This window comes from Chiloscyllium plagiosum, chromosome 24 (assembly GCF_004010195.1).
Source record: "Chiloscyllium plagiosum isolate BGI_BamShark_2017 chromosome 24, ASM401019v2, whole genome shotgun sequence".
NCBI lineage: Eukaryota > Metazoa > Chordata > Chondrichthyes > Orectolobiformes > Hemiscylliidae > Chiloscyllium > Chiloscyllium plagiosum.
Genome location: NC_057733.1, coordinates 14,139,577 through 14,158,066, shown reverse-complemented (window position 1 = coordinate 14,158,066; position 18,490 = coordinate 14,139,577). Strand labels below are relative to the sequence as shown.

The following is an 18,490-nucleotide window of genomic DNA, read 5'->3' as shown; positions in this document are numbered from 1 at the left end:
TAGGAACCCTCCAACCACAAAGGATGAACTCAGATTTCTCCAGTTTCTTCATTTCCCCTCCCCCCACCTTGTCTCAGTCTCAACCCTCGAACTCAACACCACCTTCCTAACCTGCAATCTTCTTCCTGACCTCTCCGCCCCCACCCCCAGTCCGGCCTATCACCCTCACCTTATCACCCTCACCTTAACCTCCTTCCACCTATCGCATTTCCAACGCCCCTCCCCCAAGTTCCTCCTCCCTACCTTTTATTTTAGCCTGCTTGGCACACTTTCCTCATTCCTGAAGAAGGGCTCATGCCCGAAACATCGATTCTCCTGCTCCTTGGATGCTGCCTGGCCTGCTGCGCTTTTCCAGCAACACATTTTCAGCTACTTTAAACGAAAGCAAGATACTGGTTCCTTGCCAGGCTGAGATATAAATTTGATAGTTTCACCAAGTCTCATAACAATTGTAAAATTTGTTATTAGGATCAGATCTATTGTTCGGCTGTACTGTTCTCTATATCATCTGAGGCTGTTTGAGATAGTTAGTTTTGAGAAAGAGGTCCACCTTGTGCTGCCTCCTTCTTTCCTTCTTCCAAGGAAGTCTTGGAGCAGGCCTGAGACCAGGAAGGCCATGGCAATGCACCTGAGGGGCTTCTGTCAATGGACACACACAAACCATTTCTATGGACACATTTCTTCTGAGCACCCTTTAAACATTTGGGGGATTGTACATTAGAGCGATAATGAGAACTCATTGACAGACTTTTAGCTCTCAATGTTGAGACGTCATTTCAGCTTACCTCACCTGTTTTCCTAACTGAATCTGACACTCGGTCTGTACTATCTGAAGGACCTTTGAACCTAAGTCTTCATTAGATACTCACGTGCATAAACTGAGGAGCATCTCTATATAGTTAATAAGCTTTGTAACATGACGAATGGTCCTATATAATCCTATGTCTAAACAAGACCTTAAAAATAATATCCAGTTTGTAACAGTACTGAGATGGATATTTGCAGAAAACCCAAAAAGTTAAAGAACTGCAGATGCTGGAAATCAGAAACCAAATCAAAGATTCTGGAAAATCTCAGGAGATCTAGTGCAACTGTGGACAGACAGCAGAGTTAGTGTTTTTTTTGTGTTCAGTGACCCTTCTTCAGAACAGTTCCGTGTAAAGTCAGATCCTTTTTCATTAGCATAATTAACAATATTCATAATAACATGGTGTTATTCAGCAAAATATCTACTCTTCAGCTGACACTAGGTCAAAGGGAATATGACCATTCCTTTTCAAAAATGGAACTTATTATCGTACAGTCAATGATGTCTGAAGGCCATTGGAAAAGTTTCCACGTTTCTGAAGCACAGCTGGAAAACTAGATCAGAAAGAGGAATTATCTTCACATGTCATTAAAAATCATATATTATATATGATAGTTTTGGCATGAGCAGCATAATAATGTGGTGTGTTTATTGCTGAAGTGCTAGAAGAAAGAATGCAGCAATGAAGACAGTCCTCAGTCATAAAATCTCTACAAAGCACTTTGTCAGAATCCAATGTTTCTGAATTGATGGATATGTACTGACATTAATCACGGGCGTGTTTAATTTATTGACTCTAAGTAGTAGTTAATAAAATTATGTACACTAGCCTTTGTAAGTATGTGACATTACATAAAGTTTTCTCAGGGCATGGTTTTTCTTCTGTTGTGTCTATCAGTCTATTTTAATGGCAATGTACTTTAAGCTGTCATTAGAGGTTCATGTTAAGCCTAGACTCTCAGACATAACAGTTAGATGTCATACAGGAGGGTAGCTTTGTGTGTCAGCTTTCATCTGGATGAGCTACACATTCGTCCATATAGAAAGTGATACTGTCATTGCTTATTAGATTGGGAAGTAATCAGATTTTCTTTTGCATGAATGCAAATTGGGTGAGAATACTGAAACATAGTGTTTAATTTTCTTCAAATACAGTTAGCAGCCATGCTTTGCCAAATGGATTGGTTGTAAATACTCCATCAAAATCTGTCACATTCTCCTCTCAAAATGATATTAATGTTCTTTCTCCATTGACTGTAGTCGTTTGGTTTCACTGTGAGTGAAGAGCGTAGTGATAGTACACAGGACAAAGAATCATTCAAATGCAGAGTTACTACAGCTGAGAGTGGATACTAGTGTAATCCTTCATTTACAGAAGCAGAAAGGAATTAAATTAATTTTAAAAATAAACTTCTGGTTGCTTTTAGTCTCCTAGTCAGGCTAGAAAAGTTACATTGAATAAAATTGGCCCTTGTTGTAGGTGATGTGTAAGTACAGTATTTATAATTTATATTTGATTTTTAAAAAACATGCTAAATATTCTTAAAAGAAGATTTTTAAAAATCAGTTCCGTCAGAAAACAAACAATCTCAGCAGAGAAATTTGTGGATTCAAGCCAGCGATGCAAATTTGAACAAACTATGTTCATGGTAAATTGTATTATTAAGGCTAAGTACATACTGGAAAAGGACCCTGAAAGGGCTGTCTCATTTTGGGTTTTGTTTTGGTTTGATTTGGTTAATGTAAGTTTTCCCCAAATTTGCATCTATGTGTACCTATTCCAATGACATTTTAATTTAAATATTCTCTTCACCTCCTTTGAAATGTTGCATTGTTACAGTGCCCTTAACGAGTCTGTCTGACTTTAATTTGATTAGATTTGGTTAAATTTGGTTTACAATAAAGTGTACATAGGAGAAGGGCATTGAAGATATATCTTGTGCATTAATAGAGAAAGATTTCTGAGATATTGGTAGTTGGCAGAGTTATGTTCAGCTGCACTCTATGATAAATCTACCATCAAGAACAGGATTTATGACTAGTATCATAATTCATGAACTGGCTTAGGATCCAATCTGCATCCTGTTGAAATATTTTGTATTCACTTGAGTGATGTGGATACAGCTGGCTGGCTAGCATTTATTGCCTGTCCCTAGTTGCCCTTGAGAAGGTGGTGGTGAGCTACCTTTTTGAACTGCAGCAGTCCCTGTAGATCCATACTGCCCTTTTGGAGTGAATTCCAGGATTTTGACCCAGTGACATTGAAGGGTCATTGGTCCATCTCCAAGTCAGAATGGCAAGTGACTTGATGGGGAACTGCAGGTGGTGTTGCTTTTGCCCTTCTAGATGGAAGGTGCTGTATAAGGATCTTTGTGAGTTTTTACAGTGCACTTTGTAGATAGTACACATCATCCAGGACAAAGCAGCAACTTGATTGGCATCACATCCACAAGCATCCACTGCCCCCACCACCACCTATGCTCAGCAGCAGCAGTGTGTCAATTCATAGATCCATGGAATTTGCACACTGCTGCAACTGAATGTCTGTGGTGGGAGGGAGTGAATCTTTGTGGATGTGGTGCCGTCAAGTGGCTGCTTTGTCCTGGATGGTGTCAAGCATCTTGAGTGTTGTTGGAGCTGCACCCATCCAGTCAAGTGGGGAATATTCCATCACACTGTTGACTTGTGCTTTTATGGATGGTGGACAGTCTTTGGGGAGTCAGGAGGTAAATTATTCACTGCAGTATTCCGAGCCTCTGACCTGCTCTAATAGCCCCAAGTGAGTCCAGTTGAGTTTCTGGTCAATGGTAACCACCAGGATGTTGATGGTAAGGGATTCAGAGATGGTAACACCATTGAATGCCAAGTGGCAGTGCTTAGATTGTCTCTTATTGAAGATGGTCATTGCCGGCCGTTAGTATGGCATGAATGTTACAGGATGAGCTATCCTTTACTTGAGACATTGAGCCCAAAGTTCTTTTTCTCTTTTTTTATAAATCAAATGTTCGGTAACAGTGGAGTTATGCCAAAATCTAAGCCAATATCCTTGGTTAACCAGTGTAACTAAATTATAAATTTCAGTGGTTATAAATCATTGTGTGATGTTGCTATGTGTAAAATGTCTCCTGTATATCCCTACAAAAGAATTCCTGCACTTGATCAGTCTATATTAAATTCTTTGAGATGTCTCAGGAGGATAAATGCAATCATTTTAAAGTAACTGTCTTTGTTTTCTTTTTCTTTTGAATATATCTAGAGGCAGTGGGTGCCTTTTGTAACAACAAAGCAATTTGATCACAACTGAAGTGCAAGTGAGAGGATTTGAGCCAAACTGATGATTTAAGTAGATGGCCCTGCGACCTTCTGTACCATCCAAGAAAATTTCTATCACCACACTATACCAAATGAGAAAACTGTATAGATTATTTGGGAATTCATTGATCACTGCTCATTATTCATCTGCAAGGTTCAATTATATTGCTGTTCCTTGGTATTAAGGTTGGTCATCTCCTTCTTATTTGTTTTGGTAAACATTAGCCAGATACCAATCTCACTCGGAGTTGTCTCATCTTGCTTCACTATTGCTGGCACAAACTTCCAGAATTATCTCGGTGGAGCTCGGTAATTCAAAAAGGTGGCCTAACAATATCTTCTTGAGGACAATTGGGGATGTGTAACAAGTGTTGGCCTTGCCAATACTGCTCATGTTCCATGGAATTCTATTAATTTTAATTCACTCCCTCCTATCAAGAGCAAAACACTGTGGATGCTGGAAACCTGAAATTTAAAAACAAAAATGCTGGAAATAAACAGAATGTCAGGCAGTATCTGTGTAGACAGCGATAGAGTTGATAGCCAAAGCTTTCACTTTCTCGGGATAAGTACAGAACTGGCATGTTAGATGTTGACCATCTCAGTGTACCCAATGTTGAGAAAGCTTGCTGTGTCGCACACCGATCAGCTTGTTAACAGCTGACTAACCAGCTCCACGGCCTGTGGCAGGCCCCAACAGTGGTGTCCTGGCTCACCAGAAGCAAGTGGCCATTCAGAGGCTGGATACTTCTGGATCCGAAAGATCATCGATTTGAAGCCAGTTCTCATCTAACTATGAGATGTTCTCGTGATGTTGAGGTGATTGAAGGTAAGGGCGTGTAGGTTGTCCTTCTGATTGCTCTCAGTTTGGGGCAAATGGAGGATTACCGGCAGATGGTTATAGAATCATAAATCTATGCAGAATGGAAAGAGACCCTTCGGTCCAACTCCTCTGCCTGTTAGATATCCTAAATTAATCTATTCCTATTTGCTAGCAATTGACACATATCCCTCTAAACCCTTCCTATTAATATGCCCATTCCGATGCCTTTTAAATGCTGTAATTGTGCCAGCTTCCACCACTTCATCTGGCAGTTCATTCCAACCCGCATCACCCTCTGTATGAAAATGTTGCACCTTAAGTCCTTTTATATTTTTCCCCTCTTGTCTTGGTTACCCAGTTCGGAAACCAACTACTTTTCTTGCCCGGTGGGAAGCGAGATTATCAGGTGAGGTTCTGAGTTAAGGCCATTAAGTTGCAGGTAATTAACCAGTTAATTGTTGGACAGTCGAGAAAGTCCCACCAGAGATGGCATGAAATGGGTGAATATCTCTCCAGGGTCAACTTATCCAATGTTTTCCCTTTCTTGTCACCTCCACATAGGAGATGGTTTTATCTATTGTTTTCAGTTTGCTAATCTTTCATCAAAACTGGGAAATGTTCAAAATGTAAAATGGTTTCAACCAGAAAAAAGTAAACAAAGGGAGGATGGAAAAAGAATAAAGGGATGCAATGGAAGAGAGAGTACATTAAATGACAAAAGAGCTGATGTTGTAGGATCTAAAGGGATTGTCAGTGGGACAACTGAAGAGACATAAGAAGACAGTGTCTGGAGGCGCTGTCAGTAGCAGGATCTTAGGTAACTGCTGTCTGAAAGGAAAAAGAAGTGACAAGCAAAACTGAAAACTTAGACAAAAGAAACAAACTAAGGTCAGAGTGTATGCTCTGAACTTGTTGAACTACTTATTCAGTCTGGAAGGCTGTAAAGTACGACATCAAATTGCCATCATATCAGCTAGACTTATAATGACACCAGGAGATCAGAGCAGGAGACTGTAACTCCATGATCCTGTTTGCTACCCACATCTTTTGTCTCCTGGGAGACCAAATGTTGCCTGGCACGGCCTTAAAAATATTCAATAATGGAGCACCCATAAACCTCTGGGATCAAGAATTCCAAAGTTTCACAACATTTTGGGTGAAGCAATGTTTCTTCATCTCAGTCCTAAATGATTAGTTCCTTAACCTGACCCAGTACCCCTGTATTACAAATTCCGCAGCTCGCTGAAAAAAAACTCTCTATGTTTACTATGTTAAACTCCTTTAGAGTGTTGTTTGTTTCTATGAGATCTCCTCTCAGTCTTGCATTTTTGCTTTTCTAGATGTCACAAGGCCATGATTCACAGTATTGCTCAAAAATAGTTGGCAGTGGTACATTAACTTGGCAAGAGGGCTGGTTAATTAGGAAACAAAAAGTGACCAAGAAGAGGCAGTTTCAAGTAGTCAAGTGTGTGTGTGGTATGGGTCAGTACTTGGAAGCCAATGACTTAGAATCAACAACCGTGATTTACAATGAAAAGACAGGGTAAAGTAAATGAAGTCATCGGCATCTAATTTTATATCTTTCCCCTCTCACCCTAAACCTATGCCCTCTAGTTCTGGACTCCCCCCACCCCAGGGAAAAAAACTTGGTCTATTTATCCTATCCATGCCCCTCATAATTTTGTAAATTTCTATTAGGTCATCCCTCATGACTCTATGACTCTATAACCACTGGAATGTTCCCCATAGTCTATTCCTGTTGACTTCAGTTTCACTTGAGATCCTTGAATTCATATTCAAATTGTGCCTTGCTGCAAAGGACAATCACTCTTGTCTCAGGCAATTTGCTCTTTTGTTTAAGTTTGGATCAAGGCTGCAGTGACAACTAGAGTTGCATGGTCCTGAGTGAATCCAAACCGAGCATCAATGAGCCAGGTATTGGTGAGTAAGTGATGCTTGACAACATTGTTGTTGCCACCTTCCGTCACTTTGCTGACGACTGAGGGTCAGCTGACGGGCTGAAAATTGGTCAAATTGGAATTGCTCTACTTTTTTGTGCATGACACCTCTCGGAGCAACTTTCCACTTTGTTGGCTACAATGCCTCCCTGATTATGTTTACAGTGATCCGACAGAATGTGATAAGGATATTGAAGCAATTTCCCAAAAGTGAGGTTGAATCTCGTATTAATACTCAGCTCTGCACCTTTGGCATTTACTGGCAAACTTTTTTGCCAATTTTTGATGTTTTTCCCTTGTGTACTCAGTGACTAATGATTTCCACACAATTTTGAGTTCTGGGATCTTTCTGGGCACAAGACTGTATATAGATATTTTAAATATGGAAACAAATATCATTTCTCAGAATTTAGCACATCATTTCTTTCATTAGGAATGTAACCACAGATACACAAAGTTGACTGGTATCAGTTCTTCATTCATTAGTAATTTTTTTTCATTGATTCCAAGTTCTATTTTGGTTTTACTGAAGTTCATCGCGTCTGATTACTTTGATTTCTAGTTGCAATCTAATGTAAATTGAACTGCCAAGTCCCATAAAATTAGACTTATTTTAATCAACCTGTTCGGAAATGTTATGACACATGTCTGGGGAGTTGAGACTTGAACCTGGACTCTCTGACCCAGAGATACAGACACTACCACTTGCCAGAAGAATCCTAAGTGCATATTCCATTTTGATTTAGCAACAGGCAGGAGCAACTAACTTTGCTGTCATACACGAACATCGAAGCTTGTCATTTAGTGATGTTTCTGCCCAGTTTTGAACGAGGGAAGGCCTCTGATATAAGCTATTAATTTGCCAAAATGCTTTAGGTCACTCCTGATTGAAATTCATATTTACTAAGTGAGAGAATTCTTGATTTTGTGTTTGATTTTATTGTCACGTCCTCAAATACAAAAGCATAAGAGTTCAGTGAAAAGTATAAAACGTCGCCACACAAAGCACTGTCTTAGGTACAAATGCCTAGGGACAGAATCCAAAGAACAAGGTGGAAAGAAAGAACAAAGTTGAAAGTTAAACATTGCAGTAATTATAGTATAGCATAGTTTGTGAGAAGATTTGTAGCTCGGGTGCTTGTTGTTGTGGTTCTGTTCGCCGAGCTGGGAATTTGTGTTGCAGACGTTTCGTCCCCTGTCTAGGTGACATCCTCAGTGCTTGGGAGCCTCCTGTGAAGCGCTTCTGTGACGTTTCCTCCAGCATTTATAGTGGTTTGTCTCTGCCACTTCCGGTTGTCAGTTCCAGCTGTCCATTGCATTGGGTCCAGATCGATGTGCTTATTGATTGAATCTGTGGATGAGTGCCATGCCTCTAGGAATTCCCTGGCTGTTCTCTGTTTGGCTTGTCCTATAATAGTAGTGTTGTCCCAGTCGAACTCATGTTGCTTGTCATCTGTGTGTGTGGCTACTAAGGATAGCTGGTTGTGTCGTTTCGTGGCTAGTTGGTGTTCATGGATGCGGATCGTTAGCTGTCTTCCTGTTTGTCCTATGTAGTGTTTTGTGCAGTCCTTGCATGGGATTTTGTACACTACATTGGTTTTGCTCATGCTGGGTATCGGATCCTTCGTTCTGGTGAGTTGTTGTCTGAGAGTGGCTGTTGGTTTGTGTGCTGTTATGAGTCCTAGTGGTCGCAGTAGTCTGGCTGACAGTCCAAACAGTAGAGTCGCTCTTAAGTAGTTAGCCATGATGGTAAGTGTTCACAAGGCAGCTTTGACATGAACAAAATTTCTTCCAAGTGCTGCTTTAACAAATTGGATAATACATCTCCATCATTAAATGCATTAAAATAGAATTGAGAAACTTTAGTTAATGGCTGCTGAATGCCTGTACAGTTACAACAGGAAAAAAATGTGCATTTACGTAGCACTTTTCATAAAACTAGTCCTCTCAAACTGCTTTTTAGCCAATGAAAAATACATTTATAGTATTTTCTCTGATGCAGTTTAGTAAACTATAATAAAAATAACCATTATGAGAACATATTGTCGAGTACAATATACATCTTTGGCTAACACACCCATGTCAACCCTTTAATATGCGTCCACATTTCAACACTACATAAATCAAGGCCAGTCTCTCAATTGTCTCATAGATTCTTCCTTTCATATTCTATGATACTATTCTTTCCTAAAACATTCTACTGTTCTTTGTCCACTTACTCCAACCAGAGCTAATCCATTGTTAGTTTCCATCGCCATACTTCCACTTTCTGTCACCACTGATCCCAGATGCTTGAATCACTCATCTTCTTTGAGTCTTCACGTGAAATCTTTGTGCCTTCATTTTGAACCTACATCCTAAACTCTAACTGGCATTACCATAAATTGGAGTTTTGGTCTTCAGATCTTGGATTGTCTACTGCCTTTCTCCAGGGTCTCTTGATATTTGGTCATGTTCACATTAAACCTGTCACATCTGCATTGTTGCTCATTGCTTTTAATTGTGTTATTGTTATATAGTAACATGCATGCTAGGACCTGTTTACTGCTGCACTGTACAGGTTGCTCTGCTATAACACACATTTCGTTAACGCAAATTTGCTCTAACGTGATTGATGAATTGGGGACACTGTTTCTAAAACGCGAACTTTTAAAATGTGTGTTGGCCGTAACACAATTACATTGTCAACACTTTAAGTGCTATTTCTAAAGTGCGGTTTTTCTATAACACGGGGTTACACAAGAACACAGCCATCACATTAAAGAAGAACTGGCTGTATAGTTATATATTGTATCTTAATATTATCAATGCTTCCTATGTAACTGAGGTGTGCATATGCCAGCAGTGCTTGTGACAGCTCTGCCCCTCCACCACTATTTTTCTGAACATTTAGACATATGAATAAAACAGCACGCATGTGAAACCTGGCAGTCAGACACGTTTCCGACAGACTGGAGCGCATGGCGGTAACAGTTGCAAGGTGATGGAAATTCAGACACTCAGTCCGTATGCTATCTCAATGTGAAAAGTGTTTGTTTGGTTGTGCAATAGTTTAGGGATCAGTTGATTTTAAAAATGTTTGTCAAAAGATAAAAGAGAAAGCATTTCAATGCAGGTTTATATTAAACCTTTTTTTATATCTGTATGCATCCTGGAGATATTGCCTACATGGAATAAGTTGACAATTAGAGATAGTTGTTTGACCCTGCCTTATAACTGTATATTTTTATACTATAAATCTAATAATGGAGACACACAATATCAGATGTAACCTGTTTGAAGTCACTGATTAATGTCTGGACATAGAGAAAACATTAAGAATTTACTGGAATATTCTAATCTATGATGTATTATCAAATGATGGTTCATAATTTTGCTCTTACATTCTTTGGTAATATTACTCATGTTTCTTAGAATGTTACTTGCTGTTGAATGACCTTCAGAATATGAGCTGTCTCTCCCCGTTGTTGATAGTCTACAAATAAATATGATTGGGCCAAAATTCCTTGAGGGTTTAATCACGCTCCCTCTGGAGGTCTAGTGAGAAATTAGTCTAACCTCATCAAAAATCTTTAAAGACTATCTTCTGGGTTGCTTGTCATTTCCAGGAATTTCTCTTAATGGGAGCAATCTCCACTTGCTTTTTATAAAGCAAATGTCACCATTGAGGTATGGGAGGCACGTTTTGTTGGTGTTCAATCATGACTTGGAGAGTTCAGTATCACAAGATATATTGGCCTTCATTAAGGTGAATGTAGACCACACCATTAGGATACATGTTGATCAGATGGGTTGGAGAACCGAAAAAATCTTTTAAAATATCTTCCCTGATCAGGGAATCAAATGGACTGCAGTCTCTAGGCAAATCCTTTCAGACTTGGCCAGAATCTGCAGTCAAGACTGGTGAAGTAGTTTTACTTAGTTAATAGTCTTAGCAATAACCTGTTACAGGATTTATTTCGATACAAATCCTGTTCCTGCACTTTCCTCTTCAGTATTTCAATATGGAACATCAGTATCTAACAGAATTATTCTCTTTCTCCCTCATGATCAACGGCCCTCTAATTTTTATATATTCACCTCCTTCAGCGAGTCCTCTTGCCCTAGAATTTGTCCAGGTTGCCTTTCCTTCATGATATTAAATGCCATTCTTGCCTTTTCAATCATTAGGATTGGCTGCTTATCTTACTGTCTTCACAGCTGAGGGGTACCAGTTGTCTCCATGAAGTAAATGGAAAAAAGATAAAATAAAATCCTCCGATGCAGTCTTGGAAAATTCCAGTGGGGTAGCTCAAGAGTTGTCTCATGTATCTAGTACAATAGATGGTTTGGTCATTATTCTCGCATCCTTCTTCAATAACTTAACATGCAAGTCTTTTATTCTCAAAGATTAAATAAATGCCCTAGAATCCAACAAAACTATAGCTAAAGCTCTTTGTGAAACACAAAAATAAGTATGTTCAAGTAGGACTTCTGTGCTTATATAATAAAGCAATTCTCAGCTAATGAGGCAGAGTTTGTTTTGTGTTCTGGGTTACTCATTTAGATCAAAGGGATATGTTGAGACAGTGCTAATGAAAATAGTAGACAAAGTGAAGGAAATTTGTAAGTTCTAAGCAACTAATTTTGAACTGCACAGTGAACTTCAAAATCTAATTCCCAGCAGAAATCCATTTTTATCATTTCATCGGTACGATAAACACAAGCTTCAAGCTGGATGTTTTCCATTTACACAATGTTGGCCATTTACAGCTTTTTTGAGAAAGTGAGGATGGCAGATGCTGGAGATCAGAGTCGAGAATGTAGTGCTGGAAAAGCACAGCCAGTCAGGCAGCATCTGAGGAGCAGGTGAATCAACGTTTGGACATAAGCTCTTCCTCAGGAATGAGGCTGGAGGGGGGTGAAGCTAAGAGATAAATGGGAGGTGGGTGGGGCTGGGGGGAAGGTAGCTGAGGATGTAATAGGTTGATGAAGGTGGGGGAGAAGGTGAAAGGTCGGAGAGGAGGATGGAGTGGATAGATGGGCAAGGCAATGGACAAGTCAAGAGGGTGGTGCCGAGTTGGAGGCTTGGGACTGGGATAAGGTGGGGGGGAGGGGAAATGAGGAAACTGGTGAAATCCACATTAATCCCCTGTGGTTGCAGGGTCCCAAGGCGGATGATGAGCTGTTCTTCCTCCAGGCATCAGGTGGTTAGGGTTTGGCAATGGAGGAGGCCCAGGTGGAGTGGGAGGGGGAGTTGAAATGTTCAGCCGTGGGGCAGTGGGGTTGGTACGTGCAGGTTGTCCAGAATATTCTCTGAAATAATCCACAATGTGGCATCCTGTCTCCCCGATGTAGAGGAGACTACATCAGATGCAACGGATGCAGTAGATGACATTTGTGGAGGCAAAGGTAAATTTCTGTCAAATGTGTAAGGATCCTTGGGGGCCTTGGGTGGAGGTGGGGGGGAGAGGTTTTGTACTTCATGCGGTGGCAGGGGAAGGAGCTGGGAGTGGGGCGTGGACTGGTGGAGCATGAATCTGACAAGGGAGTCACAGAGGGAATGGTCTCTCCAGAATGCTGATAGAGGTGGGAAGGGAAATATGTCCCGAGTGGTGGGGTCTGTTTGTAGGTGGCAGAAGTGGCGGAGGATGATGTGATATTTACGGAGGTTGGTGTGGTGGAAGGTGAGGACCAGGGAGTTTCTGACCTTGTTGTGTTGGGAGGGGTGGGGTTCAGGGGTGGAGGTGCGGGACGTGGATGAGATGCTCTAGAGGGCATCTTCAGCCATGTTGGAGGGGAAATTGTGGACTTTGAAAAAGAAGGCCATCCGGGATTTTCTAAGGTGGAATTGGTCCTCCTGCGTACAGTTACATTGGAGGTGGAGGAATCGGGAATAAAGGATGGCGTTTTTACAGGAGGTAGAGTGGGAGGAGGTGTAGTCTAGGTAGCTTTAGGAGCCGGTGGGCTTGTAATAGATGTCTGTGGTTAGTCGGTCGTCAGAGATGGAGATAGAGAGGTCCAGGAAGGGGAAAGAGGTGTCCGAGATGGACCAGGTGAATTTGAGGTCAGGATGAAAGGTGTTAGTGAAGGTGATGAACTATTCAACCTCCTCATGGGAACATGAGGTAGCACCAATACAGTCATCGATGTAGTGGAGGAAAAGGTGGGGGGTGGTGCTGGTGTAGCTGCGGAGGAAGTGGGAGGATTGGAAGGAGAAGCTGTTGAGGGTGAGGACCAGGTCAGCCAGGCGGATGAAGGTGTAATCGGATGGGTACTAGTTGGGACGGCATGAGAGTAAAAAAAAGAGGGCTTGGCGATCTTTGTCATGGTGGATAGATGTATACAGGGACTGGATGTCCATGGTCAAGATAAGGCATAGGGGGACAGGGAAATGAAAGTCTTGGAGGAGGTGAAGGGCATGGGTGGTGTCCCAAATGTAGATGGGGAGTTCCTGGACTAAGGAATACTTGCAGCTTTTTGTTTTGCGATCTTTACGTTCCCCAATGATCCCTATGTACTGAGCTGGTTATTGCATCTCTTGAAGTGATAATACATTGAATATTTGACTTGACATCGATTTTGGAGCTTGTCTATTGACCCATTATTATGCCTTTATTTGAATTTGAATATTATAGAAAGAATTCTCTCCTCCTTTCTCTTTCACCCTTGTTAAGAATGATTCTATAGCAGCCTGTTGTACTGACAAAGATGAAACCCAGAACAGCTTAGACCTGTCATATCTGCCAAGCCTATAACTCTACCACTGATCCTATAGAAGATATTCCTAACTGTGATAAGATGGGATCATATGTTGTACAACTAAACCAACTACCTAAGTGAGGTTAACAGGTTTTTTTTTTAATTGGAAAGGCTGATGGGATGCTGTTCTTTTGCAGGAATTTCAGATATATCGGACCTTGGTGAGATCACATCTCAAATACTGTGGGCAGTTTTGGTCTCCTTCAAGGAATGATGTATATGCATTGGAGGTTGTTCAGGGGAAGTTTACTAGATTAATCCTGGGGTTGATTGGATGAACTTTTGAGGATAAGTTGGACAGGCTGGGTTTGTTACCACTGGAATTTAGAAATTTGAAGAGTGACTTGATTGAAGAGGGTTAGATCCTTAATGATCTTGACAAGGTGGGTGTGGAGAATATGTTCCCTCTTGTGGGTCAGTCCAGAGCTAGGGAGCACTAGAAAACTAGTATCATAAAATGAAAGGTCCTCTATTAAGACAGAGATGCGGAGAAATATTTCTGAGGGTTGTGCGACTTTGGAGCTCGCTGCCTCAGAAGGATGAAGGAGGCAGAGTTGCTATATAAATGTGTATTCAAGACTAAAGTGATTTGATTTTGATTTTATTGTCAGGTATACTCAAGTACCAAAGTACAGAAGTACAGTGAAAAATGTATAACATCACCATATAAGGCACCATCTTAGGTACAAGTACCCAGTTACAGAATCTTAAGAAAAAGATGAAAAGAAAGATCAAAGTTCAAAGATGAACCTTGCAATAATTATAGTATAGCATAATACATGCACACTAAGGTTGAATGTTACATTGTTGACCTTCTTAGTTTTAAGGAGAAAATAAAGAACTAAAGCTGGCAATTCAAACATTACAGTCTTTCTTCAGTGCTTAGCCATGGTGGGACTTCACTATGAGAATAGAAGTCCATATTGAAGCCATGCCGGGCCAAGACACTGCCATGCTGCGCCACTGACAGATCGCCACGCCAGACTGAGACTCCACCTCGTCAGGCTGGGCAGCTGTCACACCAAGCTGGGAGGCATATAGATTCTTATGGATAGATTCTTGTTAGGCAAGGGAATCAAAGCTTATCAGAGGTAAGTGGGAATGTGGAAGTCAAACAGATCAGCCATGATCTCAATGAATGGTGGAGGAGGCGTGAGAGACTGATTGGTCTGCTTCTGCTCCTATTTCATATATTTGAGTTTACCAATGCTCACATATAATTGACTTTAATGTTCCCTTTAAAATTTTGTTGCTTTTCTTTTAGTAATGCATGGCCCCTTTAAATGTTTTTGTACACCTGTAAGATTAGTGGGGACATTTATTGAGATTGGCAAATATTGAGATGCTCTGAGTATTTATTAGAAGGGCTCAGTTGCAGAATGACTGGGTCCTTGTCTTGTTAGTCTGCTACAGCAGACGAAAATCATCTGCCAAACTCTTTTTGAAGACAAATTGGAATGCGATATTGTCTTTTGATAAGAAAAGCTAAATTTTGGGAAGACTTTCTGTATTCTTCTTAGTCCTACCTGTAAAGTTCTATGTGAGGAGCATGCAGTAATGTCATCAATAGCACATGCTGCATAAACTGGCAAACAATGCAAAGGAGGAGCTCTTAGTATGTAGAAGATCTTAAGGCTGTCATACCTTAAAGTTTCAAACATATGAATAAGAAACGGAAAGCAGCCATACTTCATGCTGATTTCTTCTGATGTGGAACCAAACATTTGAAACTATTGTCCATCTGTTAACCGTCACGGTAATGGCAATTAGCCATCAGTTGATTACAGGATTTATTCTTTCCAGCAAATTATTTTGTAGTGTTAAAATGACAGGTGCAGCTAAGCATAGCTGAATGATAGCATTATTTGGAATTGTAGCGCAGATTTTGTGAAGCTGTCTGCAGGGATTTCACGAACTTGTCACCTGTAATAGGAGAAAGTGACGACTGCAGATGCTGGAGATCAGAGTCGAGAGTGTGGTGCTGGAAAAGCACAGCTGGTCAGGTAGCATCCAAGGTACAGGAGAATCGATGTTTCGGGCAAGAAGGGCCACAATCACCTGTAATACTACAACCTTGCTGTTTTTATTACAGCAAAGCTTGGACCGATGTATTGTGCTTTGTTTGACATATCAACTGATTCATCGGAAACAGTGTCATAGCAATATCACTTATAATAACGATATCACTATTCCTAGTTACTTCACCACTTACACTGTTCATAGAATCACTCTGATGTTTGCAAGGAAAAATGCATCCTTTAGTATTTAGGTCAGCGCCTGGGAGTCAGTATTTCAAAGGGCTGCCAAATTGATGTTCGATTTTACTCTGGGAAAGAGCATTTTTGTTTTGAGTGAGTGAAGAAGCTAAGCAAGACTAGAATAAAGCAGAGTAAATGTGAAACTTTCCAGAGTTGAATTGTGCAATGTGAGTTTGACCTGGTTGAAAACGAGGCCAATGATGTGCCACTTTTACGATATGATCTGGTGCTGGTACCAAAATTGTAAATTAGGAATTGGGCTGGTTTGTTTCTAAGGAACTTATTTATAATTGAGTTAAGAATCTAATGCATTTCACATGTTTAATATATCTGTGTGCATACTTGTATTTATATAGGAAGAACGAGAGTTATGGTGTGAAATAGTACATTTGCCAGTGCTAAGGAAAGAGGCACATCACAACTCCACTGGTAGATTATATTGGCAGGTGTCCACGAATTAAGAATTGGCACTAGTAGGAGACATACCTTTGAGACAGGTCTGGTTCACACCAATGGGATTCAGCTGGTTTGTGGCTGAAATAAATGTTATGAAATAATGTTACATATGACCTATTTAGCAATTATGTATAAATTACCTCTGAGTGATATTAAGAACAAAGAAAAGAATTAAACTTGCAAAACAAAAACATCCTTTTCAGCAGAATACTTGTGTTTATTCTTTTTCAGAGTGTCGGCTTGACTCAAACACCAGAACTACAGATTTCTTTTGAAAAGTAGGTAAATAGAAAGCCTGATGATTGTAGTTACTGTGGTGATAAAATGGTTAATCAATTGGTTTCAGGACCGTACTGTACTTGAGATAAATGGTTAACAATTTCAATGTTTGATTTATTGCCTGCTGTCTTATATGAGGTTCTTTGTGAGTCCAGGAGATGAGAACCCTCACTATGAAAAGCCTCTGTCTTTTTTTTTTACCCATTTACTATGTAATTTGAGGGCAAGGACACAGGAATTAAGAACATAGGAATTAGGAGCGAGAGTAGGCAATTCAGCCCATCAAGCCAGCTCTGCCATTGAACATGATCATGGCTAATCCTATCCTGGTCTCAACTCCACTTTCCTGGCTGCTCCCCACAACCCTTTATCCTGCTTTTCATCAGAAATATATAAATCTATTTCTTTCTTGAATCTGTTGATTGATTCTGCCCTCACTGCTCTCTGGGGCAGTGAGTTCCACAGATACACAACCCTCTGAGAGGAGTAGTATCTCCTCACCTCAATTTTGAATCTATCTCCTCTCACTCTATATCTGTGACCTCTTGTTCAAGACTGTCCCAAAAGGAGGACCATCTGTTCAACATCTACCTTACTGATCCCCTTTAGCATCTTATATCAGTATCCCCCTCATTCTTCTGAATTCCAGCGAGCATAAGCCCAAAGCCACTCAACTGTTCCTTGTATGATAGCCCTTTCATCCCTGGAATCAACCTGGTGTACCTCCTCTTTACCAAGACAACATTTCCAAGCTATTTTGCCAGATCTTCAATGGAGTTCTGATAGTCCAGTACTACAGTTGAGGAATTAAGACAAAGTGCTGGAAATGCTCATCAGTTCAGGCAGTATCGATGGAGGGGCAAACTGAAATGTCATCTGGAGTCAAATATGACACTTTCAGATTTACATTATTTGCACTATGTTGCTCTATTTTTGTGGACGACTAAGAAAATTCAACCTAAATCTACTTGAAATGGCTTTATTCCTTAATACCTGGTGCTGCTTTACACAACCCTCGGAATCAGGGAAGACATGGTATATTTTGTTACTGATCGGTGGATGATAGTTCCTTCCGAATTGTATTTTGTTACATACTCTGTGAAAGCCAGTTAAGGAATCTTTCAAATCAAGCAAATGTTTGCTTTTATTTCAGTGCTGCTGAAAAATTGTCTGTGGTTCTTCAGTCATTGGGAAATATAAATGGTCGAGATTGCTGAGTTTTGAGAACAGCAGAAAACAATCATTTTTATGAACCTCCCTCAATTTCCTCTGGTCTTGGGACAGAAGGACAGAAATGCAAGACATGAAAAGTGTGAAAGCATATATTTCAGCCAGCTGAACATGTATAGCAAGACAAAAGCTTTGCATAGTATAATGCTTCTATCGACCATAAAATGAGTGCCATTAACTGGCACATACTTCAGATTCACTGGGCAGAACATAAGGAATGATATACGTGTCTATAGGTTTTGTTTAAAATAAGGTCATTATGCTGTCATTCAAGATATCTGAAAGCCTATTTCAATAGCTCTACAGCTGTATATTTGAACTTTTAAGTGACCTTGGTGTATCTTTGTGTGGGGAGAAAGTGAGGTCTGCAGATGCTGGAGATCAGAGATGGAAATGTGTTGCTGGAAAAGTGCAGCAGGTCAGGCAGCATCCAGGGAACAGGAGAATCAATGTTTCGGGCATAAGCCCTTCTTCAGGAATGAGGAAAGTTTGTCCAGCAAGGTAAGATAAAAGGTAGGGAGGAGGGACTTGGGGGAGGGGCGTCGGAAATGTGATAGGTGGAAAGAGGTCAAGGTGAGGGTGATAGGTCAGACTGGGGTGGGGGCGGAGAGGTCGGGAAGAAGAT

The 18,490-nt window shown here is 40.5% G+C and overlaps 1 protein-coding gene across 7 annotated transcripts in view; it reads left to right on the top strand.

The window, feature by feature from the left end:
• Positions 1 to 18,490, top strand: part of LOC122562032 (myocardin-like) — a 662,438-nt gene that overhangs the window by 140,294 nt on the left and 503,654 nt on the right. For 6 of the 7 annotated variants that reach the window (XM_043714471.1, XM_043714465.1, XM_043714466.1 and 3 more), the window contains one exon: positions 16,588 to 16,634. The exons of the other annotated variant lie outside the window; for it this stretch is intronic. The gene's annotated coding sequence lies outside the window, so the exon portion shown is untranslated. The remainder of the gene's footprint in view (positions 1 to 16,587; positions 16,635 to 18,490) is intronic. 7 annotated transcript variants of the gene reach the window in all.